Here is a 25279-nt window from a genome sequence, read left to right as displayed (position 1 = left end):
GAACCGCATTAAGATTTTTACACAAAAATAGAAAAAAAAACAATAAATTTTTGGGGTTCCCCATACTTAGAACTAAAACTAAAAAAATTTTTCATCAAACCCATACGTGTGGGGTATCTATGGATAGGTCTTCAAAAATGATATTGAGGTTTCTAATATCATTTTTTTCTAAACTGAATAGTTTGCGCGAGAGACACTTCCAAAGTGGTAAAATGTTTGCCCCCCCCCCCCCCCTGTGTAACTTCTAAAATAAGAGAATGATAAAACTAAAAAAAATATATGATGTACATTAACATGCAAACTTCCACCGAAAATTGGTTTGAACGAGATCTAGTAAGTAGTTTTTTTTTAATACGTCATAAATCCCCTAAATACGGAACCCTTCATGGGCGAGTCCGACTCGCACTTGGCCGCTTTTTTTACGTACAATAATGACCCACTGTCAACTTTCAATCGAGATTTAATCGAAAATTTATTCGATTAATATGCAGATTAATTCAATTTCAATCGTATGTTAGGTCGACTAAATTAATCGCGATTAAATTAATCGCGATTAAAATTTGACGATTAACTTTTTTATTCGAATAATTATTCGAATAAAAAGTTAATCGATTAATGCCCAACTCTGACTCTAAGGAACAATTTACCCCAACAAAATACTGGTAGCAGAGCAGCTGTATTTAATCCACTCCAATTCCCCAGAATACTGTAATTTTGTAGGATAGGTATTTTAGTAATCAATGAAATGATATTATCCAAACTTTAGCTGTAGTCATCTTGAATCACACTTTCGGACCAAAATAAACTACGGTCTTGCATCTGCCTCGACCTAGCACGGACAAACCACTCATTGATATATTTCAATAATAATATGACCTTGTATTTTTAAGGCCGAGTGTCAAAATTACAGATCTGCAGAAAACAGAATGAAATCGTCATACAGACTGCCAAGGGTCAGGCAAAATAAATATTTCTTTTATAAGCAAATTGACTCTACAATACTACAGTATATTGTGGTTATTAACTTTAGTTTTTCCCACAATATATTTCTACCAGTAGCGTTGCAAAGGACTAAAATATATTTAAAGTCATAAGTAAATAGTCATGTTTGTCAATAAGTCATAAATAAGTATATGTAATAAAACCCTAATAATCCCTAACCCCACACTAAATCCTAGCTATAGCTATTTTGAAATTAACCCACAAACCCATAATTATAATCGTAATATGCAATAAAAATAGCCATATCAAATGTATCGAAGGGGAACCTAGCTATTTACTGTGAATATCTAATGGCTTTGTTAAGGGCCTACTGCAGCCGCGTCTGGCGCTTCGTAAACCACGCCCGCTAGTTCTTCCCTCCCCGCTAACACGCACACATGGAAACGCTTCGCGCCGCACGTGAAGTTTGTGTTACCTTTTAGCACCATCTAACGTTACAGAAGTTAACTACCATTATACGCGGTCGCTGCGGTCGGCCAGAAACTTAAATTCGGAAAAAATTGAAACAGATGGCGTTGTTACTTGTTCATAATAGCAAACAATAAAATAATTAATTCATAAACCTGCATATTTATTGTTGTTTTGGAAGATGTTAACAGCATAGAAGCAGCAGCGTAGATAGCATATAAGTTAAGAGTACCTATTGATAATAAGAAAATAGCACAAGAACAGAAAAGAGATTATTTTTCATAAAATATGATGAAAACAGATTTACTTACTTGATTACGCTCACCTGACTTTTCGGTCACTAAATGCAAATTTCAACCTTATTGTTATGGGGTTACAATACCCCTGGGGTTGCAGGCGTCCATAGTCGTTATTATTATAAATGCTTTGGTTGAAATGCTTTTGAACCCTCGAATTTGTCACAGGTACAGTCACCTGCAATAATATGTTACTCTTCGACGGCCGCAAAAATATGTGACACGCTCTTATGGCTCTACAAATAAGATCTAACACGATCTACCGCAAAACGGCCTTCGGTGTGTAACACATTATTGCAGCTGACTGTACTCGTATTCATTGTATAGGTAGGTATTAATATCTTTTATCCGATCGATTTGAATTTATTTGAAATAAATCACAGTGTTTAGTAATTATGTATATGTTTTATTGAATAAGAGATTATTTAGGTATGTAAGGAATACAGGGTGCCTTTTTGAAACACTCATTTTTAGGGTTCCGTAGCCAAACGGCAAAAAACGGAACCCTTATAGATTCGTCATGTCTGTCTGTCTGTCTGTCCGTCTGTCCGTCCGTATGTCACAGCCACTTTTTTCCGAAACTATAAGAACTATACTGTTGAAACTTGGTAAGTAGATGTATTCTGTGAACCGCATTATATTTTCACACAAAAATAGAAAAAAAAAATTTTTTTTGGGGGTTCCCTATACTTAGAACAACTGAAACTCAAAAAATTTTTTTTTTCATCAAACCCATACGTGTGGGGTATCTATGGATAGGTCTTCAAAAATGATATTGAGATTTCTAACATAATTTTTTTCTAAACTGAATAGTTTGCGCGAGAGACACTTCCAAATTGGTAAAATGTGTGTCCCCCCCCCCCCTGTAACTTCTAAAATAAGAGAATGATAAAACTAAAAAAAATATATGATGTACATTACCATGCAAACTTCCACCGAAAATTGGTTTGAACAAGATCTAGTAAGTAGTTTTTTTTAATACGTCATAAATCCCCTAAATACGGAACCCTTCATGGGCGAGTCCGACTCGCACTTGGCCGCTTTTTCTGGATAATTTTGAATTTCAATTGTCAGGGGTGCCTACATTATTTTTTAATACATTTTACAACGACAACAAACAAAAGTTCAAATTCGCCGTATTTTTATTACCCGGGTCGATCGCAACAAAATAGAAAATCATGTTTTTCAAATCATGTTTATCTCAAATAACCAAAAAGTCAATGTGACTAGAACTTAAAAACGAACTGAATTATTTTAATATGTCGATTTTTCTTGGTGACCCAGGAGAATTTTTTTTTATCCCATACAAAAAGAGCGTCTCCCAATCGCGTATCGGTTTTGGTTTTTACTTATAAGTGTGAAAAATATATTCTACCATATACGAAGGATGTGTGTTTTTTCATGTTTTATGTGTCTTTTTGTACAATAAAGTGTTTTACTGCTACTAATATATCATATTAACGATTAACTAAAAAGGTATTTACATCTAATTTAACTGGTAAATTATTAAAGTCCGCTAAAATTAATATATATTCAAAAAATATTTGTTAATATGTCCCAAAATCATGGCTCATTTTTTAAGTCTCCTGACTTACCAAACATATCGCAACGAAGGCAAGGGTACAACGCAGCATCGTGAACCTAAAAAAGAGGTATTAGATCTATCCTGGGTCTAATATGTTATAAAAACATAGTTTTTTGAAAAATGTTCGTAGGTAGTACACAAAATTTACATTTTCTTTTAAATCTGATTTGGGTCATCGTTCTCCCTGGTGACTTTTCTGGTGACCCAAGAGACATCAATTTTATTATGACTCAGGAGACTTTTTTTCTATGCACTTTGATTTTTTTGATGCGCTAATTTTGTAATATAAAATAACTTTAAACTGCTGATTTACTTATATCACTTTGCTGATGAGTGGAAGTGGAATTTAAACTTAATTTATTGTTCTCTCCCTTGACATTTTGGCATACATTTGACATGCTGCAGTGCACTCCTAACGTTAATAAAGACATAATTTTTAGAAAAAGCTTTAGGAAAACTCACTCTTGAGCTTAAAACGATTAAGTCCTTATCATATTATGTTAGATTTTTAGTACAGACCCCAAATCAGTGAAAATGTGTCTTAGCCAACTAAATTTGTCTCTGGGAAAAGTACGATATCCCTAAAAATTGTACGTACATTTCGCATTTTTCTGAAGGAACGGAATTCATAAATTGGGTTATTATTATTTTTTCAGATTATTTGATTGCATTGACATATCACCAAGATAGATAGAACATTTAAGTTACCAGAAGAAAAGCATTTGTGTTCTTTTATACAGTGTGGAAAAAGTAGGTTCGATTCCCGGGCGCGACTAAGCGAATTTAAAAAAAAACAACGTGTTGCATTCCGGGAGTGCCGACAGAAGTGAAAACTCAATGACTAGTCCAAAATGTCTGCAGTACTATGTATAATTGACCCATTCTCCTTTCTATTGAAAACTTTTGGTTCCGAAATTGCTGGTCAGTGAGCTTGTTTAAAATTCGAAATTCAAATTTATAGCGTTAATTGTTTAAAATTCGAATAGAAATTGTAAAGTTACCTTGCAGACCTCGCATCTAAATATATTTGGTCATGATATTTTGAGTTTTATTCACCAGTACTAGAGTTCACTTTTATTAGCGATTTCATCAAGATGTAGCTTTATTGAATTATATTTGAGTGATATAAAGTTATAATACTGTGAGATCCTCGTATTTCAGCCCGTACAAGATTATAACCTTTTTCATGTAATGTCATTGAGTTTTTATTGATTTAAATGCCATCTAAACCTTACGGTCACATGATCGCCTTACGCTGTCTCGAGTTTATCATTTTTTCCCCACCTCAAAAAGTGCCTAGCGCCGCTAAAGAAGTTTTCACTTCAAAAATCTTTGAATGCAGTTGTTTCTTTAAAAAACAATAATGTTTCATTTAAGTAAAATGAGCAAACTTAAGGTTTAAGGCACGTTCCCTCCAGGGCCCATAATTTTTTTCCACCCGGTAGTAGACAACTATTTTTTTCGACTAAATAAAGTTTTATTAGATAAATCGTTGATCACATGGTTCGTTTCACACATCACATCAAATCGTTTGTCATCACAATCAAAATTTATCAAAAGTAATGAAATTTATGCCAAAAAAACATAAATAAAACATATAAATTCAACAATTTTTTTTAATAAAAATCTTTCTCGATGATATAAAAAAGAACATCGACAAATTATGTTCAAAGAATTAATATCAAAACAGATGTCATAATTAGGATTGGCTACTTTAAGAAAGGGACAGAGAGATTTAATCCTCTCGCTCTGCACGTTTTTCTCATTCCTCCTTGTCAAGCCAAAATAAACTATAAAATGATAGTAACACAGTACATTGTAATATTCACTTTTTCCACGGTATCATGTCATTGTAAATTACTTATGTGAAATTGTAGTGGCGTGCGACTTTCAAACCGGAGGTCACGGGTTCGAACCCCGGCCCGTGCAAGTGAGTTTTTGTAAGTAGGGACCTTTTTTAGTGGTACTTAAATATAATAACTTTTCGTATTATTGAAATAAAATATTTTATTCAAACTTAATAATATAATAATTAAAACGAATAATATCTATTAGTTTTTAATATTTATTCAATTAATTTAAATTATTTGAGCATGAAAAATACTAGATTTATTTTTATCATTACAATAGAAAAAAGCGGCCAAGTGCGAGTCGGACTCGCCCATGAAGGGTTCCGTATTTAGGCGATTTATGACGTATAAAAAAAAAACTACTTACTAGATCTCGTTCAAACCAATTTTCGGTGGAAGTTTACATGGTAATGTACATCATATATTTTTTTTAGTTTTATCATTCTCTTATTTTAGAAGTTACAGGGGGGGGACACACATTTTACCACTTTGGAAGTGTCTCTCGCGCAAACTATTCAGTTTAGAAAAAAATGATATTAGAAACCTCAATATCATTTTTGAAGACCTATCCATAGATACCCCACACGTATGGGTTTGATGAAAAAAAAATTTTTGAGTTTCAGTTCGAAGTATGGGGAACCCCAAAAATTTATTGTTTTTTTTCTATTTTTGTGTGAAAATCTTAATGCGGTTCACAGAATACATCTACTTACCAAGTTTCAACAGTATAGTTCTTATAGTTTCGGAGAAAAGTGGCTGTGACATACGGACGGACAGACGGACAGACGGACAGACAGACAGACATGACGAATCTATAAGGGTTCCGTTTTTTGCCATTTGGCTACGGAACCCTAAAAAGCAAAAAATATATTCTTATAGATATTTTATTTTCAAACAAAAATAAAGCAAAAAGTTACGGTTAGATTCTGATGGCTAAATACCAAACAGCTACCGATACATTTCCATATCTGTCGAAATTTCCTAACCCGTTGTAACTGACAAAGAGTATAGATTTCGACGTAGCATGACGTAGCTAAGCAAACACGCACACATGCGTAACGTATAGGCCTGTAAGAAGGCACCATCATAGGTTTACCTCCGATTCCGTTACTACTCAATGGAGTTACGACTCAACGTTTATTGGATACTAGCTGTCGCCCGCGACTTCGTACGCGTGGATTTGTATATTGGTGGTTATAAATTCTACATTAGCTTAGAACATTACGCAGCAAAAGATAGCAGTAGGAACGGTTAATCATTTGTTAATTATTATACAACGCATGAGATTTGTCTTTCACAACCTGGCTACGAAGTTTCAAGCCCCTAACTGAATAAAATTGTTCTCGATAATCTCGATATAATCTCTCTCAACCCCCAGAAGATTTTCAAGTCCACTATTTAATAAAACCTACTACCTAACTATCTATTTACGAAGTTTGAAGTTCCTAGCTTTAAATAAAATTTGAACTCTCTACCAACTCTCAACCCCTGTTTAAACTTTTAGGGGATGAATTTTTAAAAACGCTGAAATTACTTTTCTGGTATTGTAATAATATGCCTTTATACAACGATTCAAGTCCCGCACTCCAATAAATATTTGGGTTCCATACAAATTTTCGACCCCCTTCACCACCTTGGGGGATGAATTATCAAAGACTCTGAAATTAGTTTTCTTTTCTCTTAATAAAATACCTTTTTACGAAGCTTCAAGTTCCTAGCTTTAAATAAAATTATAACCTATACAATCTTTCAACCCCTTTTTAACCCTGTTATGGGATGAATTTTGAAAAACTCTGAAATAAGTTTTCTTCTGTTCTAATACTATGGCTTTATACAAAGATTTAAATCTCGCACTCTTAAAAATATTTGATCTCCATACAAACTTTCAACCCCCTTTTCACCTCCTCGGGGGATGAATTTTTAAAAACGCTGAATAAGTTTTTTGTTTTTTAATAAAATACCTTTTTACGAAGTTTCAAGTTCCTAGCTTTAAATAAAATTTGAACCCTATACAAACTTTCAACCCCTTTTGGACCCTTATAGGGTATGAATTTTTAAAAACGCTGAAATTACTTTTCTCGTATTCTAATAATATGTCATTATACAAAGATTCAAGTCCCGTACTTACAAAAAATATTGACCTCCATACAAATTTTCAACCCCTTTTTCACCACCTTAAATATTGAATTTTGAAAAACGCTAACATTAGTTTTCTTCTCTTATAATAAAATATCTTTTTACGAAGTTACAAATTCGTAGCTTAAAATAAAATTTAAGCCCTATACAATCTTTCAACCCCTTTTTAACCCTTTTAAGGGATGAATTTTTGAACACGCTGAAATTACTTTTCTTGAGAATTAATAATATGGCTTTATACAAAGATTCAAGACCCGCACTCTAAAAAATATTTGATCTCCGTACAAACTTTCAACCCCTTTTTCACCACCTCGGGGGATTAATTTTTAAAAACACTGAAATTTGTTTTGTTGTTTTTTAATTTAATACCTTTTTGCGAAGTTTCAAGGTCCTAGCTTAAAATAAATTTTGCACCCCAAGACAATGTTTTATCCCCTTTTTTACCCTCTTAGGGGTTGAATTTCCTAAAACATCGCAATTCCTTTTTTTGCAATCGGCTATTATGCATTTCTAAAAAGTTTCAAAGCATTTGTAATGGATTCAAACTTTCAACCCCTTTTTAACCCTGTTAGGGGATGAATTTTTAAAAACGCTGAAATTACTTTTCCTGTCTTATAATAATATACCCATATACAAAGTTTAAAGCCACACACTCACAAAAATATTTGATCTCCATACAAACTTTCAACCCCTTTTTCACCACCTTGGGGGATGAATTTTCGAAAACTCTGAAATTAGTTTTCTTATTTTTTAATATAATACATTTTTACAAAGTTTCAAATTCCTAGCTTAAAATAAATCTTGAACCCCATACAACCTTTCATCCCCTTTTTAACCCTTTTAAGGGATGAATTTTTAAAAACGCTGAAATTACTTTTCTTGAGTTTTAATAATATGGCTTTATACAAAGACTCAAGTCCCGCACTCTCAATAATATTTGATTTCCGTACAAACTTTCAACCCCTTTTTCACCACCTCGGGGGATTAATTTTTAAAAACGCTGAAATTAGTTTTCTTGTTTTTTAATTTAATACCTTTTTGCAAAGTTTCAAGGTCCTAGCTTAAAATAAATTTTGCACCCCAAGACAAAGTTTCATCCCCTTTTTTACCCCCTTAGGGGTTGAATTTCCTAAAACGTCGCAATTACTTTTTTTTGTAATCGGCTATTATGCCTTTCTAAGAAGTTTCAAAGCATTTGTAATGGATTCAAACTTTCAACCCCTTTTTAACCCTGTTAGGGGATGAATTTTCAAAAACGCTGAAATTACTTTTCCTGTCTTATAATAATATACCCATATACAGAGTTTCATGTCCCACACTCACAAAAATATTTGATCTCCATACAAACTTTCAACCCCTTTTTCACCACCTTGGGGGATGAATTTTCAAAAACGCTGAAATTAGTTTTCTTGTTTTTTAATATAATACATTTTCACAAAGTTTCAAATTCCTAGCTTAAACTAAAACTTGAACCCCATACAACCTTTCATCCCCTTTTTAACCCCCTTAGGGGTTGAATTTTTCAAAATCGCTTCTTATCTCTTGTACACTTTACAAATGCAACCTAGTGTGCAAATTTCAACTTTCTAGCTTTTGTAGTTTCGGCTCTGCGTTGATGAATCAGTCAGTCAGTCAGTCAGTCAGTCAGTCAGTCAGGACACTTGCATTTATATATATAGATTAAAATTTTACGTAATTCGGAGCGCTGCGCGAAGTGACATAGGTCTTACCTCTTTGAGGCACGACGGCCATCTAACATTACTGGCATAAAGGATGCATTTATGACTTTGACGCATGACAGAAAGAGAAACCGAACTGCGTAAAATGGGCGTTTGCTGTTAAATTCATAAAATCAAAGATCGATAATAAATCCATCGGTAAAGGATAATAAGTTAATATTTAGTTCTTTGAAAGTTAAGACGAGATGAAAACCTTTGCTGTAAGGTGGATTGTGCTGGATATGGATGTGTTTTCTAGTTGCACGAAGCTAAAACCGAAAAATGAACACGTAAGTTTGGATTTATTTTCTATCGAGAAAATTTTAAGCATTCGTGTTTCGACTACTACGAAATCACTTATCATATAGTCAAGAAACATATATCCGAAAATCACTACTGTTTGTTTCCGGGGCTAGCCACTGCCACGTTTCTAAGATCCTGTTATTTTTCGATGCACGGCCTTAAATTAAAATTATAAACCTAGATTAATCCTACATTCCCTAAGCCAAACAAATATAAAACCTAGCCCTAACAGCTAAACTAACCAACTACTCTACCGATATATTTGCAAACTAGTATCCCGGGATACACATTTAATTTACTCGCGTAATTACTCGATGTGAAATGAGTAATCTCTAATCTACAGCTAACTAAGACGAGTGAGGAAGCTCGATTTAGTCTAGATCCTATTCTTCGTGTGCTAGCCATATACCCAGACAGTGGATTGGGACACCAGGTAGCCGGAAAGGGTAATATAAAAGTGAATATATAAGTATATAGATACGGGATATTTGGACTAGAACCTGGCTTTTTTAAGAAGTCTAGTTGACAACCCAAATCGTCCAGATTCCAGGGGTAAAACCTGTCTTAATAAACGCAGGAACTGCCAGGTCCCACCTGGTATTTATCAAAAATCCGCAATTAGTGAACTAGGGCTGTAGTTGACACCGTTTGGTTACCCGCCCTATTTCTCTAACCACCCAGCACTGTGCTGAATTGGAACTTGTTCTGTCTACCCCATAATTTATATAAGAAAGCTATGAAATATATCACAAAACTACTTTAAATTAATATATAAAGTCCTCCAACCAAGATCATTTCAGTGTTAAATATCACTAAAATAATCCTAGTCAAAACACTAAATAATATCAAACACAATTAACTCACAAATTAATAAATTGCACTGAAAACTAAAGAAGACTTAAAATCTTAACGCTATTGATTTGTAACCTAAACTTCACCAACATATTCACATACATTAGCGCTTGTCTGAGCACAAATCAATAAACAAATAAAATAATTTAAATTCACCATGAATGGCACTTTGAACAACACAAACTTTATAATCTTATTAAGTCTATTGATCAATAGTTTAGACTTCACTTTAGTACAATTTTAAATACTAGCGCTTGTCTAATCCACAAATCAATAAACAATAAAACCCTCAAAATTAACACAAATTAAATGAACTTCTCTAAAACTATCAAATAAAACCCCACAACAAGTTACGTTATGCTATGTTCCAACCCAAACTCTACCAGGATCATGAGATTCTAGCAAAGTCCAGACCAGGACACAACATAGGTAACCTTTTTTTTTTTTTTTTTTGTTGTCGGAGTGGGGAATGCGTTTACGCATCCCTCCCCGGCCGTGGGGCAAGGCCATAATGGGGAGGGTATGTGGGACTCCCTCTTTCGACTCCCTCTCCTGGCGAGAAGGAGCGAAAGAGAATACCCACTAAACCCCACTCCGTTGTCCCCCTCTCAGACGTTGTATGGGGGCATCATGGGCTCGCGTATTCATTCTTCCATGATGCCCCCCGTCTTTTCCTGGCATCCCCAGGGAACCCGCACCAAAGGAGGGAAGAATCAATGACCATTCTGATTCTCCCCCCAGACGTGTAGGGCCTAAATATCCATATTTTGTCCCTAACCACCTACACTATTCAACCAGTTCCAACGGACTGCTGAAGGCCCAGAAAATGCTTGTGCTTTTCCTTATAAACATCCCTACCATGCCATGACACTTCCCCGCTATTCCCAGTTCCTTTGCCCTCATTGGTATACCTCAAACCAATGCTGAACTTCATAATTGCATACAAATTAAACCTTATTTACTAATTAAAATAAGGTCCAATTTGACCTACTTAATGGGTGTGGTTTAAAATATTATTTTGACGGCTGTGAGTTGACACCTCAGTTTGTTTTAGAGTTCCGTACTGAGTAAGGCAAAAACGGAAACCCCATAGGACCCGTGCGTCCGTCTATCCGTCCGTCACAGTCTACTTTCTCCGAAATTACTGGACCAATTAAGTTCAAAAATGGCACACATATGCAAGTCTGTGACTCAAAGTCAGACGTGTATTGTAAACAAATGAATTTTAAATATGGATGCCGTCTTTGGGGAATAAATAAGAAAATTTCAAACTATATCGCATTGCATATCAAATGAAAGAGCTCATTGTAAGAATTTCAAATATGTTCCTTTTTTATAATTTTAGGATAAATAGTTTAGATATTTCACTCACGTTTAACATAAAAAAATAGATTGCCAAAAACCGTGCAATTTACTGAACCCCCGGAACACGAGCCCGTTCCGCACATGGCCGATCCTATTCTAATCGTCTTTGTTTTTCTATATGAGACACTTATTGTGGGGCTCCGCCCTTTCTTAATTCTTTATAATATGGTTCAGTTTTGCATAGAATATTTTAACCAAAACAAACATATCTCATTCATTTTTATGATGACATGTGAAGTGTTAGTCGAAATTTGAAACTAGTACTTGAGCTAAGAGAACCAATCTAATTTTTGGGCAATGTTTTATAATGCAAAAGCTTTATGACATTGAAATAAAGTTCAAATTATTTTATAAACAAGTATCTTAATAAATTGGTTTACTATAAATTACCAGGCCCCTCAAAACTTTATCTAGAATTTCAGTCACTTCGGCTTATGTAAGATGTGAGACGAAAAATAGCTGTTCCAATTACCCTGAGAAACAAAAAATTAAATTTAGCCGATTTAAAAATACAATAATACTATGTTTACATATAATGATAACATGATAGATATATTCTGGCATGTTACACTACTTAATAAAATCAGTCAGGCTTGCATACTTTCCCAGTTCTCGTTCGCAATATATCACTTTAATAGACCAGCCCTAGTAGCACGGTAGCATTTTTATCGTTTATCACCATGCCTGTCACGTTCTAACAAGTATGTAAGTGCGAAAGTGACGGGAATAGTGATAGTCGATAAAAATGGAACCGTGCTGAGCCCGCTGGCTTTTAATATGCTATTCGATAACTCAATTTATACAATTTGTTTGGAATTTATTTCTCTTTATTATACCTAAATTAATAATTAGCTTAATGTTACGTTCATAAATAAATTATAAGAACCCGAGACGTAACCCGATGAAACCGGTTCTCCCCCACTTATCAAACAGTCAAAGTCTTCCAAATGGCTCTCAGGGAATAAAGTTACACAAATTTGCATAATTTTACCTTTTCTCTCTTAAGATATTTGGAATTAGGACTTGGTGCATTATATTTGAAGATATCAAGTACCTACCTACATCAACGATAATTAACGTAATAATGATGATGATGATGATGTCCTCCCAGACGTATCCGTCGACGGCGACATCCTGACAAATAGAACAAAAAAAAGGATCTTAACTATTACGTGCATGAGCGCGAGCGTGGCTCGCAAAACCAAATTTGGTTTTGAAAGTGCGACAACATAAAGCACAGTAGAGCTGCCCAGATGCGTTGTATGTGTAATTGTAGGAGGGCTTGGGCCGAGTTTTTCGGAGCTGGCGTTTGGCGTCAAGATCTTCAAGTCGTGAGTGTTCGAAGATATCAAGACCAGTATTGACAGCAGTTCGCCAGTCAGATCTCCGTGTTGCAAGCTCCTCCCACGACTCGCATGATATGCCGGTGGCGTTTCAAGACATCCCTGTAGCGTAGGTTCTGCCCACCAGCCTTGCGTTTACCTGTGGCTAGCTCAGAGTAAAATACTGCTTTGGGCAGTCTCGATAGTGCCATACGTACAAGGTGCCCACACCAACGCAACTGACCTTTTATGAGCAGACATTCCATACCATACATGCCTGTTCGACGAAGAACCTCCGAATTTGGAACACGATCCTGCCACTTCAACCACAGTATTGCAACAACCTGCAACAACCAGATATCGGTGAACTTTCGCACGGATAAAAGTATTTTTGACCTTTCGCGTCTCAGGGCTAAGAGCAAATTACAGTGTGTCTCGGTCACAGAGATCCTATACGCTGACGATGTCTGTCTTATGGCTGATAGTATGGAAGTCCTACAGAGTTATCTGGACAATTTAGACGAATCATGTCGCAAGTTTGGCCTAGTAATCAGTGCATCGAAAACTCAGATTGTCAAACAACCTGCAAGAGGGAAATCTGCGAACAATGCTACTGCTTATTTAAGGGGCAAAGCACTGGACGAAGTGGGTACATTCAGGTATCTAGGGAGTCTATTGCGGAATGACAATCGTCTCGAGTCTGAAATTTCATCTAGGATTGCCAAAGCTGCTGCAGCCTATGGCGGTCTGAACCAACGAGTTTGGAAATCGCACGATCTTAGCCTCCACACAAAGCTTGCCGTCTATAGAGCAATTATTCTACCTCTGTTGCTCTATGCTTCGGAGACATGGTGTCTATACAAGGGGGACATAAAACGTTTAGACACATTCCAACTACGATGTCTCCGAGCAATACTGCAATAACGTAATAATAGTTACCTACTGACGTGTAAGATTCTGTTATGTTATTCTGTTTTCTTTATTTCCGTAGTCAGCTAGGAACCCAAAGTCTCGCCAATGTTCTTTTACCTGTTTGCTTTGCCTGTCTATCCACAGCTTACCTCAGTGACCATTAGCACTAGATATTTGAAATTCATCACGGGCATAATAAATAACACACGCAGTAGTAAAAGAAAAAACTGGCAAAAATATACGAGAGAATAGTTATTTTTTTACGAAGGGGCAAAGTTGTTGTTTAACCACTCGTGCTAATATTGATACCAGGGCCAGCGAAAGACTTCTAAATTCGTTGGTTCGAAAAGTGGAGTCTTGAGCGTAGTTACCGCCACGCTTCCACTTATTCTACAAGCGGAAGTCATCCATTCCCTGGACATGCCCAAATAACCTTCGCTGACGCTTGATTAGGAGAGGAAGAGAGAGGTGCCCGAGTGAGTCTCGAGGAGCGGCGTACATTCTGGCTTAGGCCAAATGATACTAAAAAAATATACTACAGGAAAAATTGAAAAATTCTCCGCTTTCAGCAGGACTTAAGTAAATCTACGACCTTTGCAAATCGTGCAATCGCTCTTAACCAACTGAGCTACGGAAGCTTCCTAAAGCCTGATAATCTCCTTACGTATCTGATTAATCAAAAAGTCCAAATGCTCCTATCATCAACAGTACGAAAGCTTTTATTTTACAAATAAAGTTCCCTTTACAGTTCATCTCCCATAAATTCTAGACATTCTTGTGGACAGAATATACATTTCTGGCTTTGAACTATGCAAGTAACTAACTAATTAAGGACTCAGAACAACTCACAATCAAAAGCCTTCTAAATTCAATAGTAGGTATGACAACAGGCGTTTCACCAAAACTTCGGGAGTTTGTCTTTGTTAGAAAGCTGTAAATATATTTGAAGTTAAGATTTCAGTTCAGACATCATTACAGCGCAGCATTGCGGCCGACTGTATAGCTGCAAAAAATGTCATTTAAGTACCCAGGATCAGCCGATGTGGCCGAATAGTGTGCTGCAAGAAATGCCAATTTAAACGTCACAGTTCAAGAGATAACTTTCTACTTCTGCGGCAACTCTTGGCTTCATTTCTATCGCAATCAGAATCTTACCTTTTATGCAAGTAAAAGTAAGCTTACTTGTAGGTATCTAAAAACAGATGTGGAGGAGAAGGCGTCTTGGAGGATCTAAGACATAATAATCTTTAAAAGAAAAAAACCGACTTCTCTATCTACTATCATCAGAACTCAAGCTTGACAAAAATGTGGCTTAAAAACTTAACATTCTTAACAAACATAACGAAGAGGACAAATCGCCAAACGTGAACTATGCGTCGTTGAAGAGTTCCGTTCTGATACTTCTGATCATCATCAGCAGTTCCACTTCCTCAAATGTCACTTTTTTGAATGTATATACTTGATTTGTTGATAAAAACATAAAAATCATTATATGTATGCCTTTGAGATTTGAGGAGTTCTCTCGATTCCTCATGGATTCTATCATCAAAACTGGGTTTTGAAAAAAACGGGACCAATCTGTATGTATATACATACAAACAAAAAAACAATTTTCAAAATGGGTCCAGTAATGACGGAAACATCGAGTAACAAACATTTAAAAAAAAACATACAACCGAATTGATAACCTCCTCCTATTGAGATTTGGAAGTCGCGGTTAAAAAATTAAAAATTAAAAATAGATACAATTATAATAACTCCACGGCCGGCTTCGGCCACGGCGACTGCTGTCAACTTCAGCTGGTCCTCGCCGAGTCTAACGACCAGTGTCTGTTGACTGAGGACGTCCAGCGACATCACTTCAGTCTTCTTGACACTGATCTTGAGCCCAAATTTGCGGCAAGACTCGTCGAAACTGGACATGAGCTGTTGCATACCTTCCGGGGACTCAGTCACAAAGCACAAATCGTCTGCATACATGATCTCTGTGATCACTGCGTATGAGACTCTTGTGCGTGCTTTGAATCTGGCCAGGTTAAAAATGTTGCCGTCAGTGCGATAGCGGACGCGAACACCTTCGGAGCATGTCGATAAGACTTCTCGGACTACGACCGAAAAATACAACGCAAACAGAGTGGGTGCTAGGACGCAACCTTGCTTCACCCCGCACGTAACGGAGAAGAAGTCCGATTGTTCATCGTCGATAACCACGCAGCACTCCATATCGTCATGCAGGAGTCTAACTAGTCTTACAAACTTCTCTGTACATCCAAGCTTGCTCAGCACTACCCAGAGGGCTTCACGAGGCACGCTGTCAAAAGCTTTCTCAAGGTCAACAAAACAGAGGAACAGTGGTCGACCTTGCTCTCTGCTTTTCTCTTGTAGTTGACGCACTGAGAATATAGCTTCACAGGTGCCACGGTCCGGTCGGAAGCCAAACTGGGTTTCTGGGAGCAGCTTTTCGGATACATCCATAAGGCGGTTTAGGCGGCATTGACCTGATGTGTCCTAGATCTGCTGCTCGATCAACATTCAACAGAGTGTTGAAGTGTTCTGCCCACCGTGTCAATACCTCATCCTTACTTTTAAGAAGGCCTTCGCCATTACAAGGCTTTAGTGGTACTTTTGCAGGTGGTGTGGTATTCGTAAGGTTCCTGATCTCTTTGTAAAACTCCCCTAACTGGTTAGTATCCACGAGCAACTGCATGTGGCGAGCCTTATCCTGCCACCATTTGTCCTTTATTTCCCTGGAAAGTTTACGCAGACTTATGTTACTCTGCCGTAACTCCGTAACGTTTCCACCTTGGTTAGCACTACTGTGTTGCTGAAGAAGGCGACGGTGTTTGCTAATAGCTTCCGTAAGGACCGTGTCACTTTCATCAAACCAGTCCTCATGCTTACGGACTCTTTTGCCCAATACGGACTTAGCAGAGTCTAATATGTGAGATGACATAGTCCTCCAGATAGTATCAACATCTCCCGTGCTCATGTCTACTGACATGATTTTTGAACTCAAGGCTTCAGCATATGTCTTCTTGGCCTCGCGGTCATTGAGCTTATCCACGTTAATACATACCGGCTTTGATCTTTTACTCCTACGAGGATGACGGAGACGAAGGCGCAGCTTCGCAATTACAAGTCTGTGGTCGGTCCAGCAGTGAGCGCCCCGCATTACGCGGGTGACTTGGACCTGGGAAATGTCTCTTTGCCGCACGATTGCGTAATCTATTAGATGCCAGTGCTTGGACCTAGGGTGCATCCACGTGTTCTTGTGCTTAGCTGGAAGTCGGAACATAGTGTTCGTAATCGCCAGATGGTATTGCGCACAAAGGCTAAGCAACAGCTGTCCGTTGCTGTTCATGTTACCTACGCCGTGTCTACCCAAAACTTCAGGCCAAGCTTCAAAATCGCGACCAACTCTGGCATTGAAATCGCCCAGTAGAACTATCTGCTCCATGGGAGGTACGCAATCGAGGCAACGTGTAAGTTCCTCATAAAATTGGTCCTTGACGTCATCAGATTTATCTAGCGTAGGAGCATAGACACTGATGACGTTAAGGAAATTTTGGTCATTCAGGTGGAGGCGCAACGTCGTAACGCGGTCCGAGATGTGTATTGGACACTCCCGTAATTGCTTAGCTAGCTGGTTCTTGATCGCGAACCCTACTCCTGACCGTCGAGGTTCAGAAGAGGATAGCCCCTTCCAGAAAAAGGTGTACCCACCTCCGTGCTCCACCAGTTGTCCTTCATCTGCAAGATGTGTTTCACTGAGAGCAGCCACATCTACATTGTAGCGACGAAGTTCCCGAGCAACAATTGCAGTCTTCCTTTCAGGACAGGCATTAGATTCACGATGCAGAAGCGTACGCACGTTCCACGCTCCGAAAATCATATGTGATGTTATTTCTTTCTTTGTTTTCGTGTTACGTCGACCGCGAATTGAAAGATGCGGAGGCAGCCACGGTTACTACCATCCTAACGATTTGGGGTGAGCATTTTTTTAGGGCACCTTTTCTAGCCCCCTCCCTGGCTGAGCAGGGAAAGCAGTGCCTACCTAAATAGGGCTACTTTGTCGCTCCAGGTGCTGCCCGATCTACTCTGTCCCCCCCAGTGCAGAATGAAAACGACCACGGTGTTTTACAACACCCCTGGAGCCGCCTGTGTGCAGGCCTCAAACAAAGCCCAGTCTGCATCGGACCAGACCTCTCTACTTCAGCCCATCGCCACAGGTCTTTAAGTACTACTCGGAGTCCAAATTCGGAAGCAGTCAGGTGCGCAGGAGATATTCCGGTGCACAAACGTACGCGCAAACGCAGGTGCACTCACTCGTCCTCACCCATCTTAACCCAGTGGAACGGAGAACCGATACGACCGGAGATGAGATCAGATGATGTGTCTGGCCGATGATACCTATATGCCCTCTATCATCGCCCTAGGCCATCCACATTGCCTTGTTATCCCGCCGGGTCCGCCAAGCTCTAATACATATCTGCGTTGAGTTGCCTTCCCCACCGGAATAAACTTCATGCATTAGAAGTGGGAGGGTTCCATAGCTTAACCTGCCGAGGACAGGCTCCCCTCACTAGTTTAGCCCGCGAACCGACGCGGTTTACCGGGGTGTGGCCGCTGCATGCATAACAGCATCTTGGAGCCACTAATGAGAGTTTGGAACGTAATCAGTTGAGCATCAGCGCCTTCAATAGGCCGGTTGTTGGTGCCACAGATATACGGACCACACACACCCCAATTGTTACAATACTGAGTAGGTATCAAATTGTAACCAAGACAAAATAAAATTATACATGTATATAATGAAACACTTGCAGATTTAACATTAATAACATTATTAGGTATTCAGTAACAGGTAGCCAAGATTATAAATCGTTTTCCGCCGCTTGAAGTAAGTAGGTAAGTACCATACCGAAAGTCTCGACGATACCAAATAACATTAGTGTCGAGGAAGTAAACAAACTTTGCAAAGTTAAAAGTTTCGACGCGCGCTTACGGTAGGTAGGTAAGAGTTGCCAGCTTTTTGGTCACGTTAATTTAGAATAATTGACGAAGGTACCTTCAATCCTATTAGTAAAGATTCTTCATTCAAGTGAAAAATAATAGGCCTATACAATACGCTATTATGGTAGGTATTTAAAAGGTTTATTTCGTTTTTCTACTCCCGTACTTTTATTTGTCATTTAAAGGGTCGTGCACACAGAGTGCACACACCTTTAAACCCCTATCTTATAGTTGTCAAGACAAGTCTTTAGTCTATTCCCCAAAATAGTATTTGTGCATACACGCAGTATCTTTTTGGCACTTTTACGATACTCCGTGTAATCACCACTTAAAAAATATTGTATGAAATACATTGCTGCCAACCTAATTTTAATTGTCATTTCTGACAGACGAGTGAACCATAGACAAGTTTATTTACTCATTCATTCTTTTCCCGCCCGTACTCTTCATTCTTTGCTACATCTTGGATGAAAAATATTTGTAATTTAATTTTAATTCAAAGTAAGTGCTTGGTCGTAGAAAAAGTATTGTATGCAAAGTTGTTTAACTGAGTCAAAAAATACTCGTGGCGTCTTTATTAACAAATTTCGGCTTCGCCTCAAATTGTTACTCACGCCACTCGCCTTTTTTGACTTCTTTTAAACAACGGTTGCATAATAGTAGATTGTACAACAAGGGCATAAAGTGACCCATTTTTACCCGAGGAAATTTTTTGGTCTGAGCGAAGCGAAGACGAAAATAGTAGACGAGGGTAAAAATGGACATTTATGCCCTTGTTGTACACTCTGCTTTTCACTTCGATTGCGAGGAAAATATACATACAAAAATATCCAATATTTTAGGTTATTTTCCCGTATTTCTTCAAGACTAAAGAAATTTTTATTCGGGCCGGTCGGGGGCGCGAGGCACGCCGGGCGGGAGCGCGCCGGGCGGGGGCGCGGGCGCGCCGGGCGGGAGCGCGCTGGCAAGGCTGGCAGTTTGTATGGCAGATTTTGGACTTTATTGCTAGGTCAATAAGGGTCGCAATAGATGATTTTACTTTATGCTCTAGAACATAATAAGCAACTTTATGTCGTCTACGCACGACATAAAGGTGCACTTTTTGAGCATGAGAAGTGAAAAATACTATTATTTGATATTTGTTCATTTGCAGCGCAATATTTATGTCGCATTAAGGTACCTACCAACTTACATAACTACAGATAAGCGTGGTCTGACATAAATTTGCCCGGTTTTTATTCTAATCAAGACGATTGTTAGCATTGTTAGCATTGTTACATACACCACAACGCTCAACAACCCCAGTAGGTAAAGGATTTTAATTTTTGCGTCTCAACCGTTGATTGATGGGACAATACTTTGCTTCCCAGTAGACTTCCTTTTACTTGTGAGTTTGAGTTTAAAATTAATTCTGCTTCCTTTGTTACATAATTTTGTTATTTAGAATCAATTCACTGAGAACTTTTTAATAATGTCAAAATTTCTGAATGAATTTATTTATAACACAAGATTAATAATTGTCGGTAGGTATCTGCCATTGCAAATGAATAAATAATAATATGTAGATGTGTAGAATTGTAGATTACTACGTAAAATACTTACGTCGTGATTATAATATTTTCACTGTATATTTTGGCAAGTACAATTTTTTTTAATTACATTGAAATCTTTACCAAATTAAAATCGTAAGTATGGTAGACTTAAAAAATCCTATTTATATTATAAATGCGAAGGTAATTATGTATGTATGTTGCCTCTTCACGCTTAAACCGCTGAACCGAATTAGACGAAATTTGGTACGGAGATAGTTCAAGCCTGCAGAATAACATAATTATACTGTTTACCAATCATTATCATCATTTTACGCAGAAGAAATTGCGGGTAAAAACTACTTCATTATAGCTTGTAAAAGATGTTTTTATGCCTTATAAGATTAAAAGAGTTATCTCGATTTCTCATGGATCCCATCAACAGAACTATGTTTTGACAAAAATGGGACCAATCAATAAATATATAAATTATGTACTTTCACACAAAACAAATATTTTTCCAGTCAGTTGAGAAAAGACGGAGTTCAGAGATATCACACACACACATTGACCCACCCATCCACATTGACCTACAAAAAGTGCATACCTAAGATACAAGTAAATGTTTACTTAGTAGTAGTAGTAGTAAACTCTTTATTGTACAAAAAGACATATTCATTATACCAGTCATTCTCAAAGTGTGTTCCGCGGAACCCTAGGGTTCCGCGACACCCCTGCAGGGGTTCCGCAAGAATTTAGAATTATGCTTATTTAATAAAAAAATACACTTTAAAAACTATTGTTTTATTGTAGGGTTCCATCAAGTATTTCGCTTTCCAAAAGGGTTCCGTCAAAAAAAAAAGATTGAGAACCGCTGCATTATACATATTATTACATATTATTTTTTATTTTTATTAGTTTAGGTATTGTTATCAAATTTCCATTAGCGACAGAAAATACACATTTGTCCGGTATTATAGTTCTTAACATGACCTCCACTTATTTTAAGTTGAATCTATGAATGTATTAGTATTTAAGCATAAATTGGATAATAATTACCATTGTATCAATCAAATTAGCATAAGTTTTAAATGAATAAATATTATCTTATCTTATCTATATCAAGGGTTCCGTACTTTTTAGTACCTATTTGTTGTTATAGCGGCAACAGAAATACGTCATTTGAAATTTCTAAAAATATTTGAAAGTCTTAAGTCTTATAAAATGTAATTTCCTTATTTCACGTAAAACTTATACAATTTGTATTTATATATATATTGTTTATGCTGCAGAATTCCTCTCTTCTATTTTTAAACGCTCTAATTACTATGCTAAAACATGTTTAAGACATACCACACCAAACACCTACAAAAACCTCCACAATGCACAACAGCAAAGTCTATTCCAAACAAACTTATCACTGTAAACGTCACCCTTCAAACAACGCACACTTAATACTGAATTTAAGATTATGACATGACGTTCGTAAAAGTTGGTTTAATGGACCCCTTTTGGCCAATTAAGTACTAATTACGTTGACCTTAGCTAACCCGGCTGATCTAATTCTGGTAGCATGACGCACTGGCTTACGCTTATGATTCCTTTTATCCTTTACGTTAGAAGGACTTAAGTTTCAAAATGTAGCTTTAAAGATCAGTCTTTTTACGATAAAACATTGTTAAAAAGTGTGTATAAACTGGAATTATCTCCGAGCTGCGAGTTGAGTGCGACAGATGAAACTGATAAACTTACATACTTAGGGTATTAGATGGAACGAAAAAATATAAAAGAAAATTATTCAATTCAAAATTTACATAAATCGAAAGAGTACAGATACGATAATAGACCTCCCTACGGACAGCTTCTTGTCGGGGTCACCTCAGTGTGGTATTTAGCAATCTCAGCTTAACTACTCTATTTAAGAGCATTCATTGCATCCAGCGTATGATTGTGATGTATAGGCGGAAGTCAAGTTCAGTAAACAACATCGATTTCTTGCAACTCGTTGCCATGGTTACGTAAAAATATACAGAGTTAAACTTTCACGAATTTTACCCAATTATTATCATTTACCTACTTAATAGGGACTTAAACGCGTATAATTAAGCTTTAATATTACCGTCGATGTTTTGAAGACAACTTTGTCCTCGTGGTCTCGAATAAAACTGGCTAGAGTTGACGACAACATCTTTTAGATTCGAGCGTATGAAAGTCGATAGGTTAAAGGATCCAGCAAATTAAAAAAAAACACAGGCTGTTGCATTACCGTTTTATGGGCGATAAGACAATAATGAGACTAGAACATTTTTATCATAGTTTCATAAATATTATATATGCGAATTTGACTCTTCCTTATCTTCAATGCCTTCAATGATAGAAACAAATATTGTTCCGAAATTAAAAAATAACGTATCGTCGGGTGAGAATACGTTTGTGCCATACGCCATGTCAATGGTTTGCAGGAGAGCGAAAAGAAGTAAAAATTTTTTTTGTGAAAAGTAGTACATTTTTTTAATTTATTATTGGGAAACAAACAGCGAAAAAAAAATACATATGTTTAAACAAATACAGAAAACACATAAGCCATAACAGTTTCCACTTATAGAGTACCTAATAACATTTTTGTTGCTCAAACTAGACTTACACAATTTGGTTGAACTTATGACTTTGTATGGTTAAATGTAGGTTTAGGTAAGATTATCAAATTAAACTTTAAAACAATAACTAAACTATAGCGATATATAGGAAACTGGGGAGGGTTGATCACCCCTTTTGTTTTTAGCATACATTTTCTTAACTATTTGTAGTATTGAAAAACTTTATAGACCATACGATTCAGAATTTATCTCTTCATTAATAGTTTCAATTAGAACAGATTTGTGCAATAAATTAGACCATTATTTAATGAAAACCCATACTGTTGACTTTTACCATGTGTCCCCTATGTAAGGGAGACTTGTTTACCCCTGGTCGGGAGCCTTGATCCTAGGGGGATCAAGTGACCTTGGTTCTTGGGACACATGGTAAACAGATTTTTACCATGTCTCCCCATACCAGATTCTCATTGATTATATAACTAGGATCGCTATTAGCAATGCATCTATAATTTGTAAAATACACAGCAAACATATATATATTGCATCTTCCATGCTTTGAAGTTGTATTTCCGGTAATCAGATGTCTAAGCCGAAGGGATCAAGTCTTCCAGATTTGGGGACACTTGGTAAAAAGATTTTAAGCGGCAATGTCATATTTCGAGGGTAGTATCTACATTAATTTATTCACTTTATCTACAGAAAATTAATATATGAAGATATCTAACACATATTAATCCATAATCTTATACTTTTAAAAAACAATGTAATCGTATTATCCATAAAACAACATAAAATAGGGAATCAATTTTTGAACCAAAAAAAAAGTTAAAAAAAAAAAACAAAAATCTTATATTAACATAAAATTTCTTGCAACAAGCTAAATTTTTTAAAGTTATTATGAAGGTATTTTTAGCGTCAGATACCTACAGCAATTTTAATTTTTTTACCCATCTCTGGTCGTTATTGTTTACTATAATAAATAAGTTTAGAAATTTACTGCTCACGTTTCGAGGACGGTGTTTGAGCTGCATAATCCTAAAATCCTTTCTATGGACCGTCGGTTCTATAGTACATAAGGTCGGAAAGCCATTGAAATAGCATTTCATCCATAAAAACAAATATCGCCGGTTGAAAACCAAATATCGTTATAAGTGTTGTTTGTCGACCGAGTAACATCCCCTGTGTGTAAAACGTTTAACTTGATAAACAAGACCAAGTGCGGGTAGTTCGTAAAATGTTGATGTCAACTTTAGTTAGTCTTTTCAAAGGCCACGGGGATAATTCCGTTTTCGGAGTTCGGAGTCGGTTGTATAATTAAAAACTGAATTATACGCCATTAAATCCCGTTTTAATAAACAATAATCAGTCAAAAACCTTGAAAGTTTAAATCAGTGTTTCTCTGGTCGTACTTTTGCGGCATGATTTACTAAAGAAAAGAAAATATTTATGATAGCTCTATGAATCATTTTGTAAGTAAATTTATTACAATGTATATACTTGATCGCTTTGGGGGTGACATGATCCCGGAATCATATCTCCCCTGAAGAAAAAGACAAAGTCTCCCCATACATAGTAAGATTATAAAACGTGCCGTACTCGAAACGTGTGTTCGCGTATATCAATGTAATCCAAGTTAATCATCACTTCAATAAACAACAAATAAAATAAGCACACTCACTAACATCATTTCCATCTCATATTATAAAATAAATCCAGTTAAAGCTTACCGAAAATTTAATATAGTACGCAGAAAATCTTTCACCGTCCGCCATTTTTGAACCACTGACTTTTCCGATACAGTGCCATGACAGAACGTGAAGTTAGGAACGAATGAATGAGTGTTACCAGTGCAAAAAAATGTATCTCGTTTGGTTTGATTAAAAATTAAGTTTACCAAGTGTCCCCTAGGGATCGACCCTCCCCACCCTCACCTACATGCAGCTCGTTATCATACTGAATACAGATCTTTAAAATCTAATAGGTACTTAATTTTTTTTTAATTACAATTCTTTGTTTTTTTTTGTTATTTATTTGTTATTTGTTCTTTATTGAAGAAACAAACTTAGGTAAAGGTATTAATATATATAGATATATCGATATCAGAGTACTTTTCATTATAATTTGCATGCTCAAACAAGAAATCTGTTCTTTGCGTACACAGTTCGGTTGGAAGGAATTGAGAATAAGCCAGAGGATCGCGTTCGACGGTCTGGACATCGAAATAATATGTTCGAAAGCAAATTAGGCGAGTCTATTGACCCGTTAAGAATTTTAAATAAGACAACTTGGTCCCTGGCTTCGCCACGTACTTGAAGGGATAATAGATGGTTAGGAAAAGTTTTGAATTTATATTTCATAAACTTGATAAATTTATTTTGGATCCTTTCTATT

The 25279-nt window shown here is 36.6% G+C and overlaps 1 long non-coding RNA gene across 2 annotated transcripts in view; it reads right to left on the bottom strand.

Annotated features, from left to right (window-relative positions):
- Positions 1–227: 227 nt before the first annotated feature.
- The window catches only part of LOC134662535 (uncharacterized), a 228939-nt gene continuing 203887 nt past the window's right edge, over positions 228–25279 (bottom strand). The window contains exons 2-3 of one of the 2 annotated variants that reach the window (XR_010098077.1): positions 2413–2700; positions 228–367 (exon numbers count right to left, since the gene is read on the bottom strand). This is a non-coding gene — a long non-coding RNA (uncharacterized LOC134662535). The remainder of the gene's footprint in view (positions 368–2412; positions 2701–25279) is intronic. The other variant, XR_010098078.1, reaches the window with a different exon arrangement.

Source organism: Cydia amplana, chromosome 3 (genome assembly GCF_948474715.1).
Source record: "Cydia amplana chromosome 3, ilCydAmpl1.1, whole genome shotgun sequence".
Classification (NCBI taxonomy): Eukaryota; Metazoa; Arthropoda; class Insecta; order Lepidoptera; family Tortricidae; genus Cydia; species Cydia amplana.
Note: the sequence above shows the minus strand (reverse complement) of the source record. Positions and strands in the feature narration are given on the sequence as shown.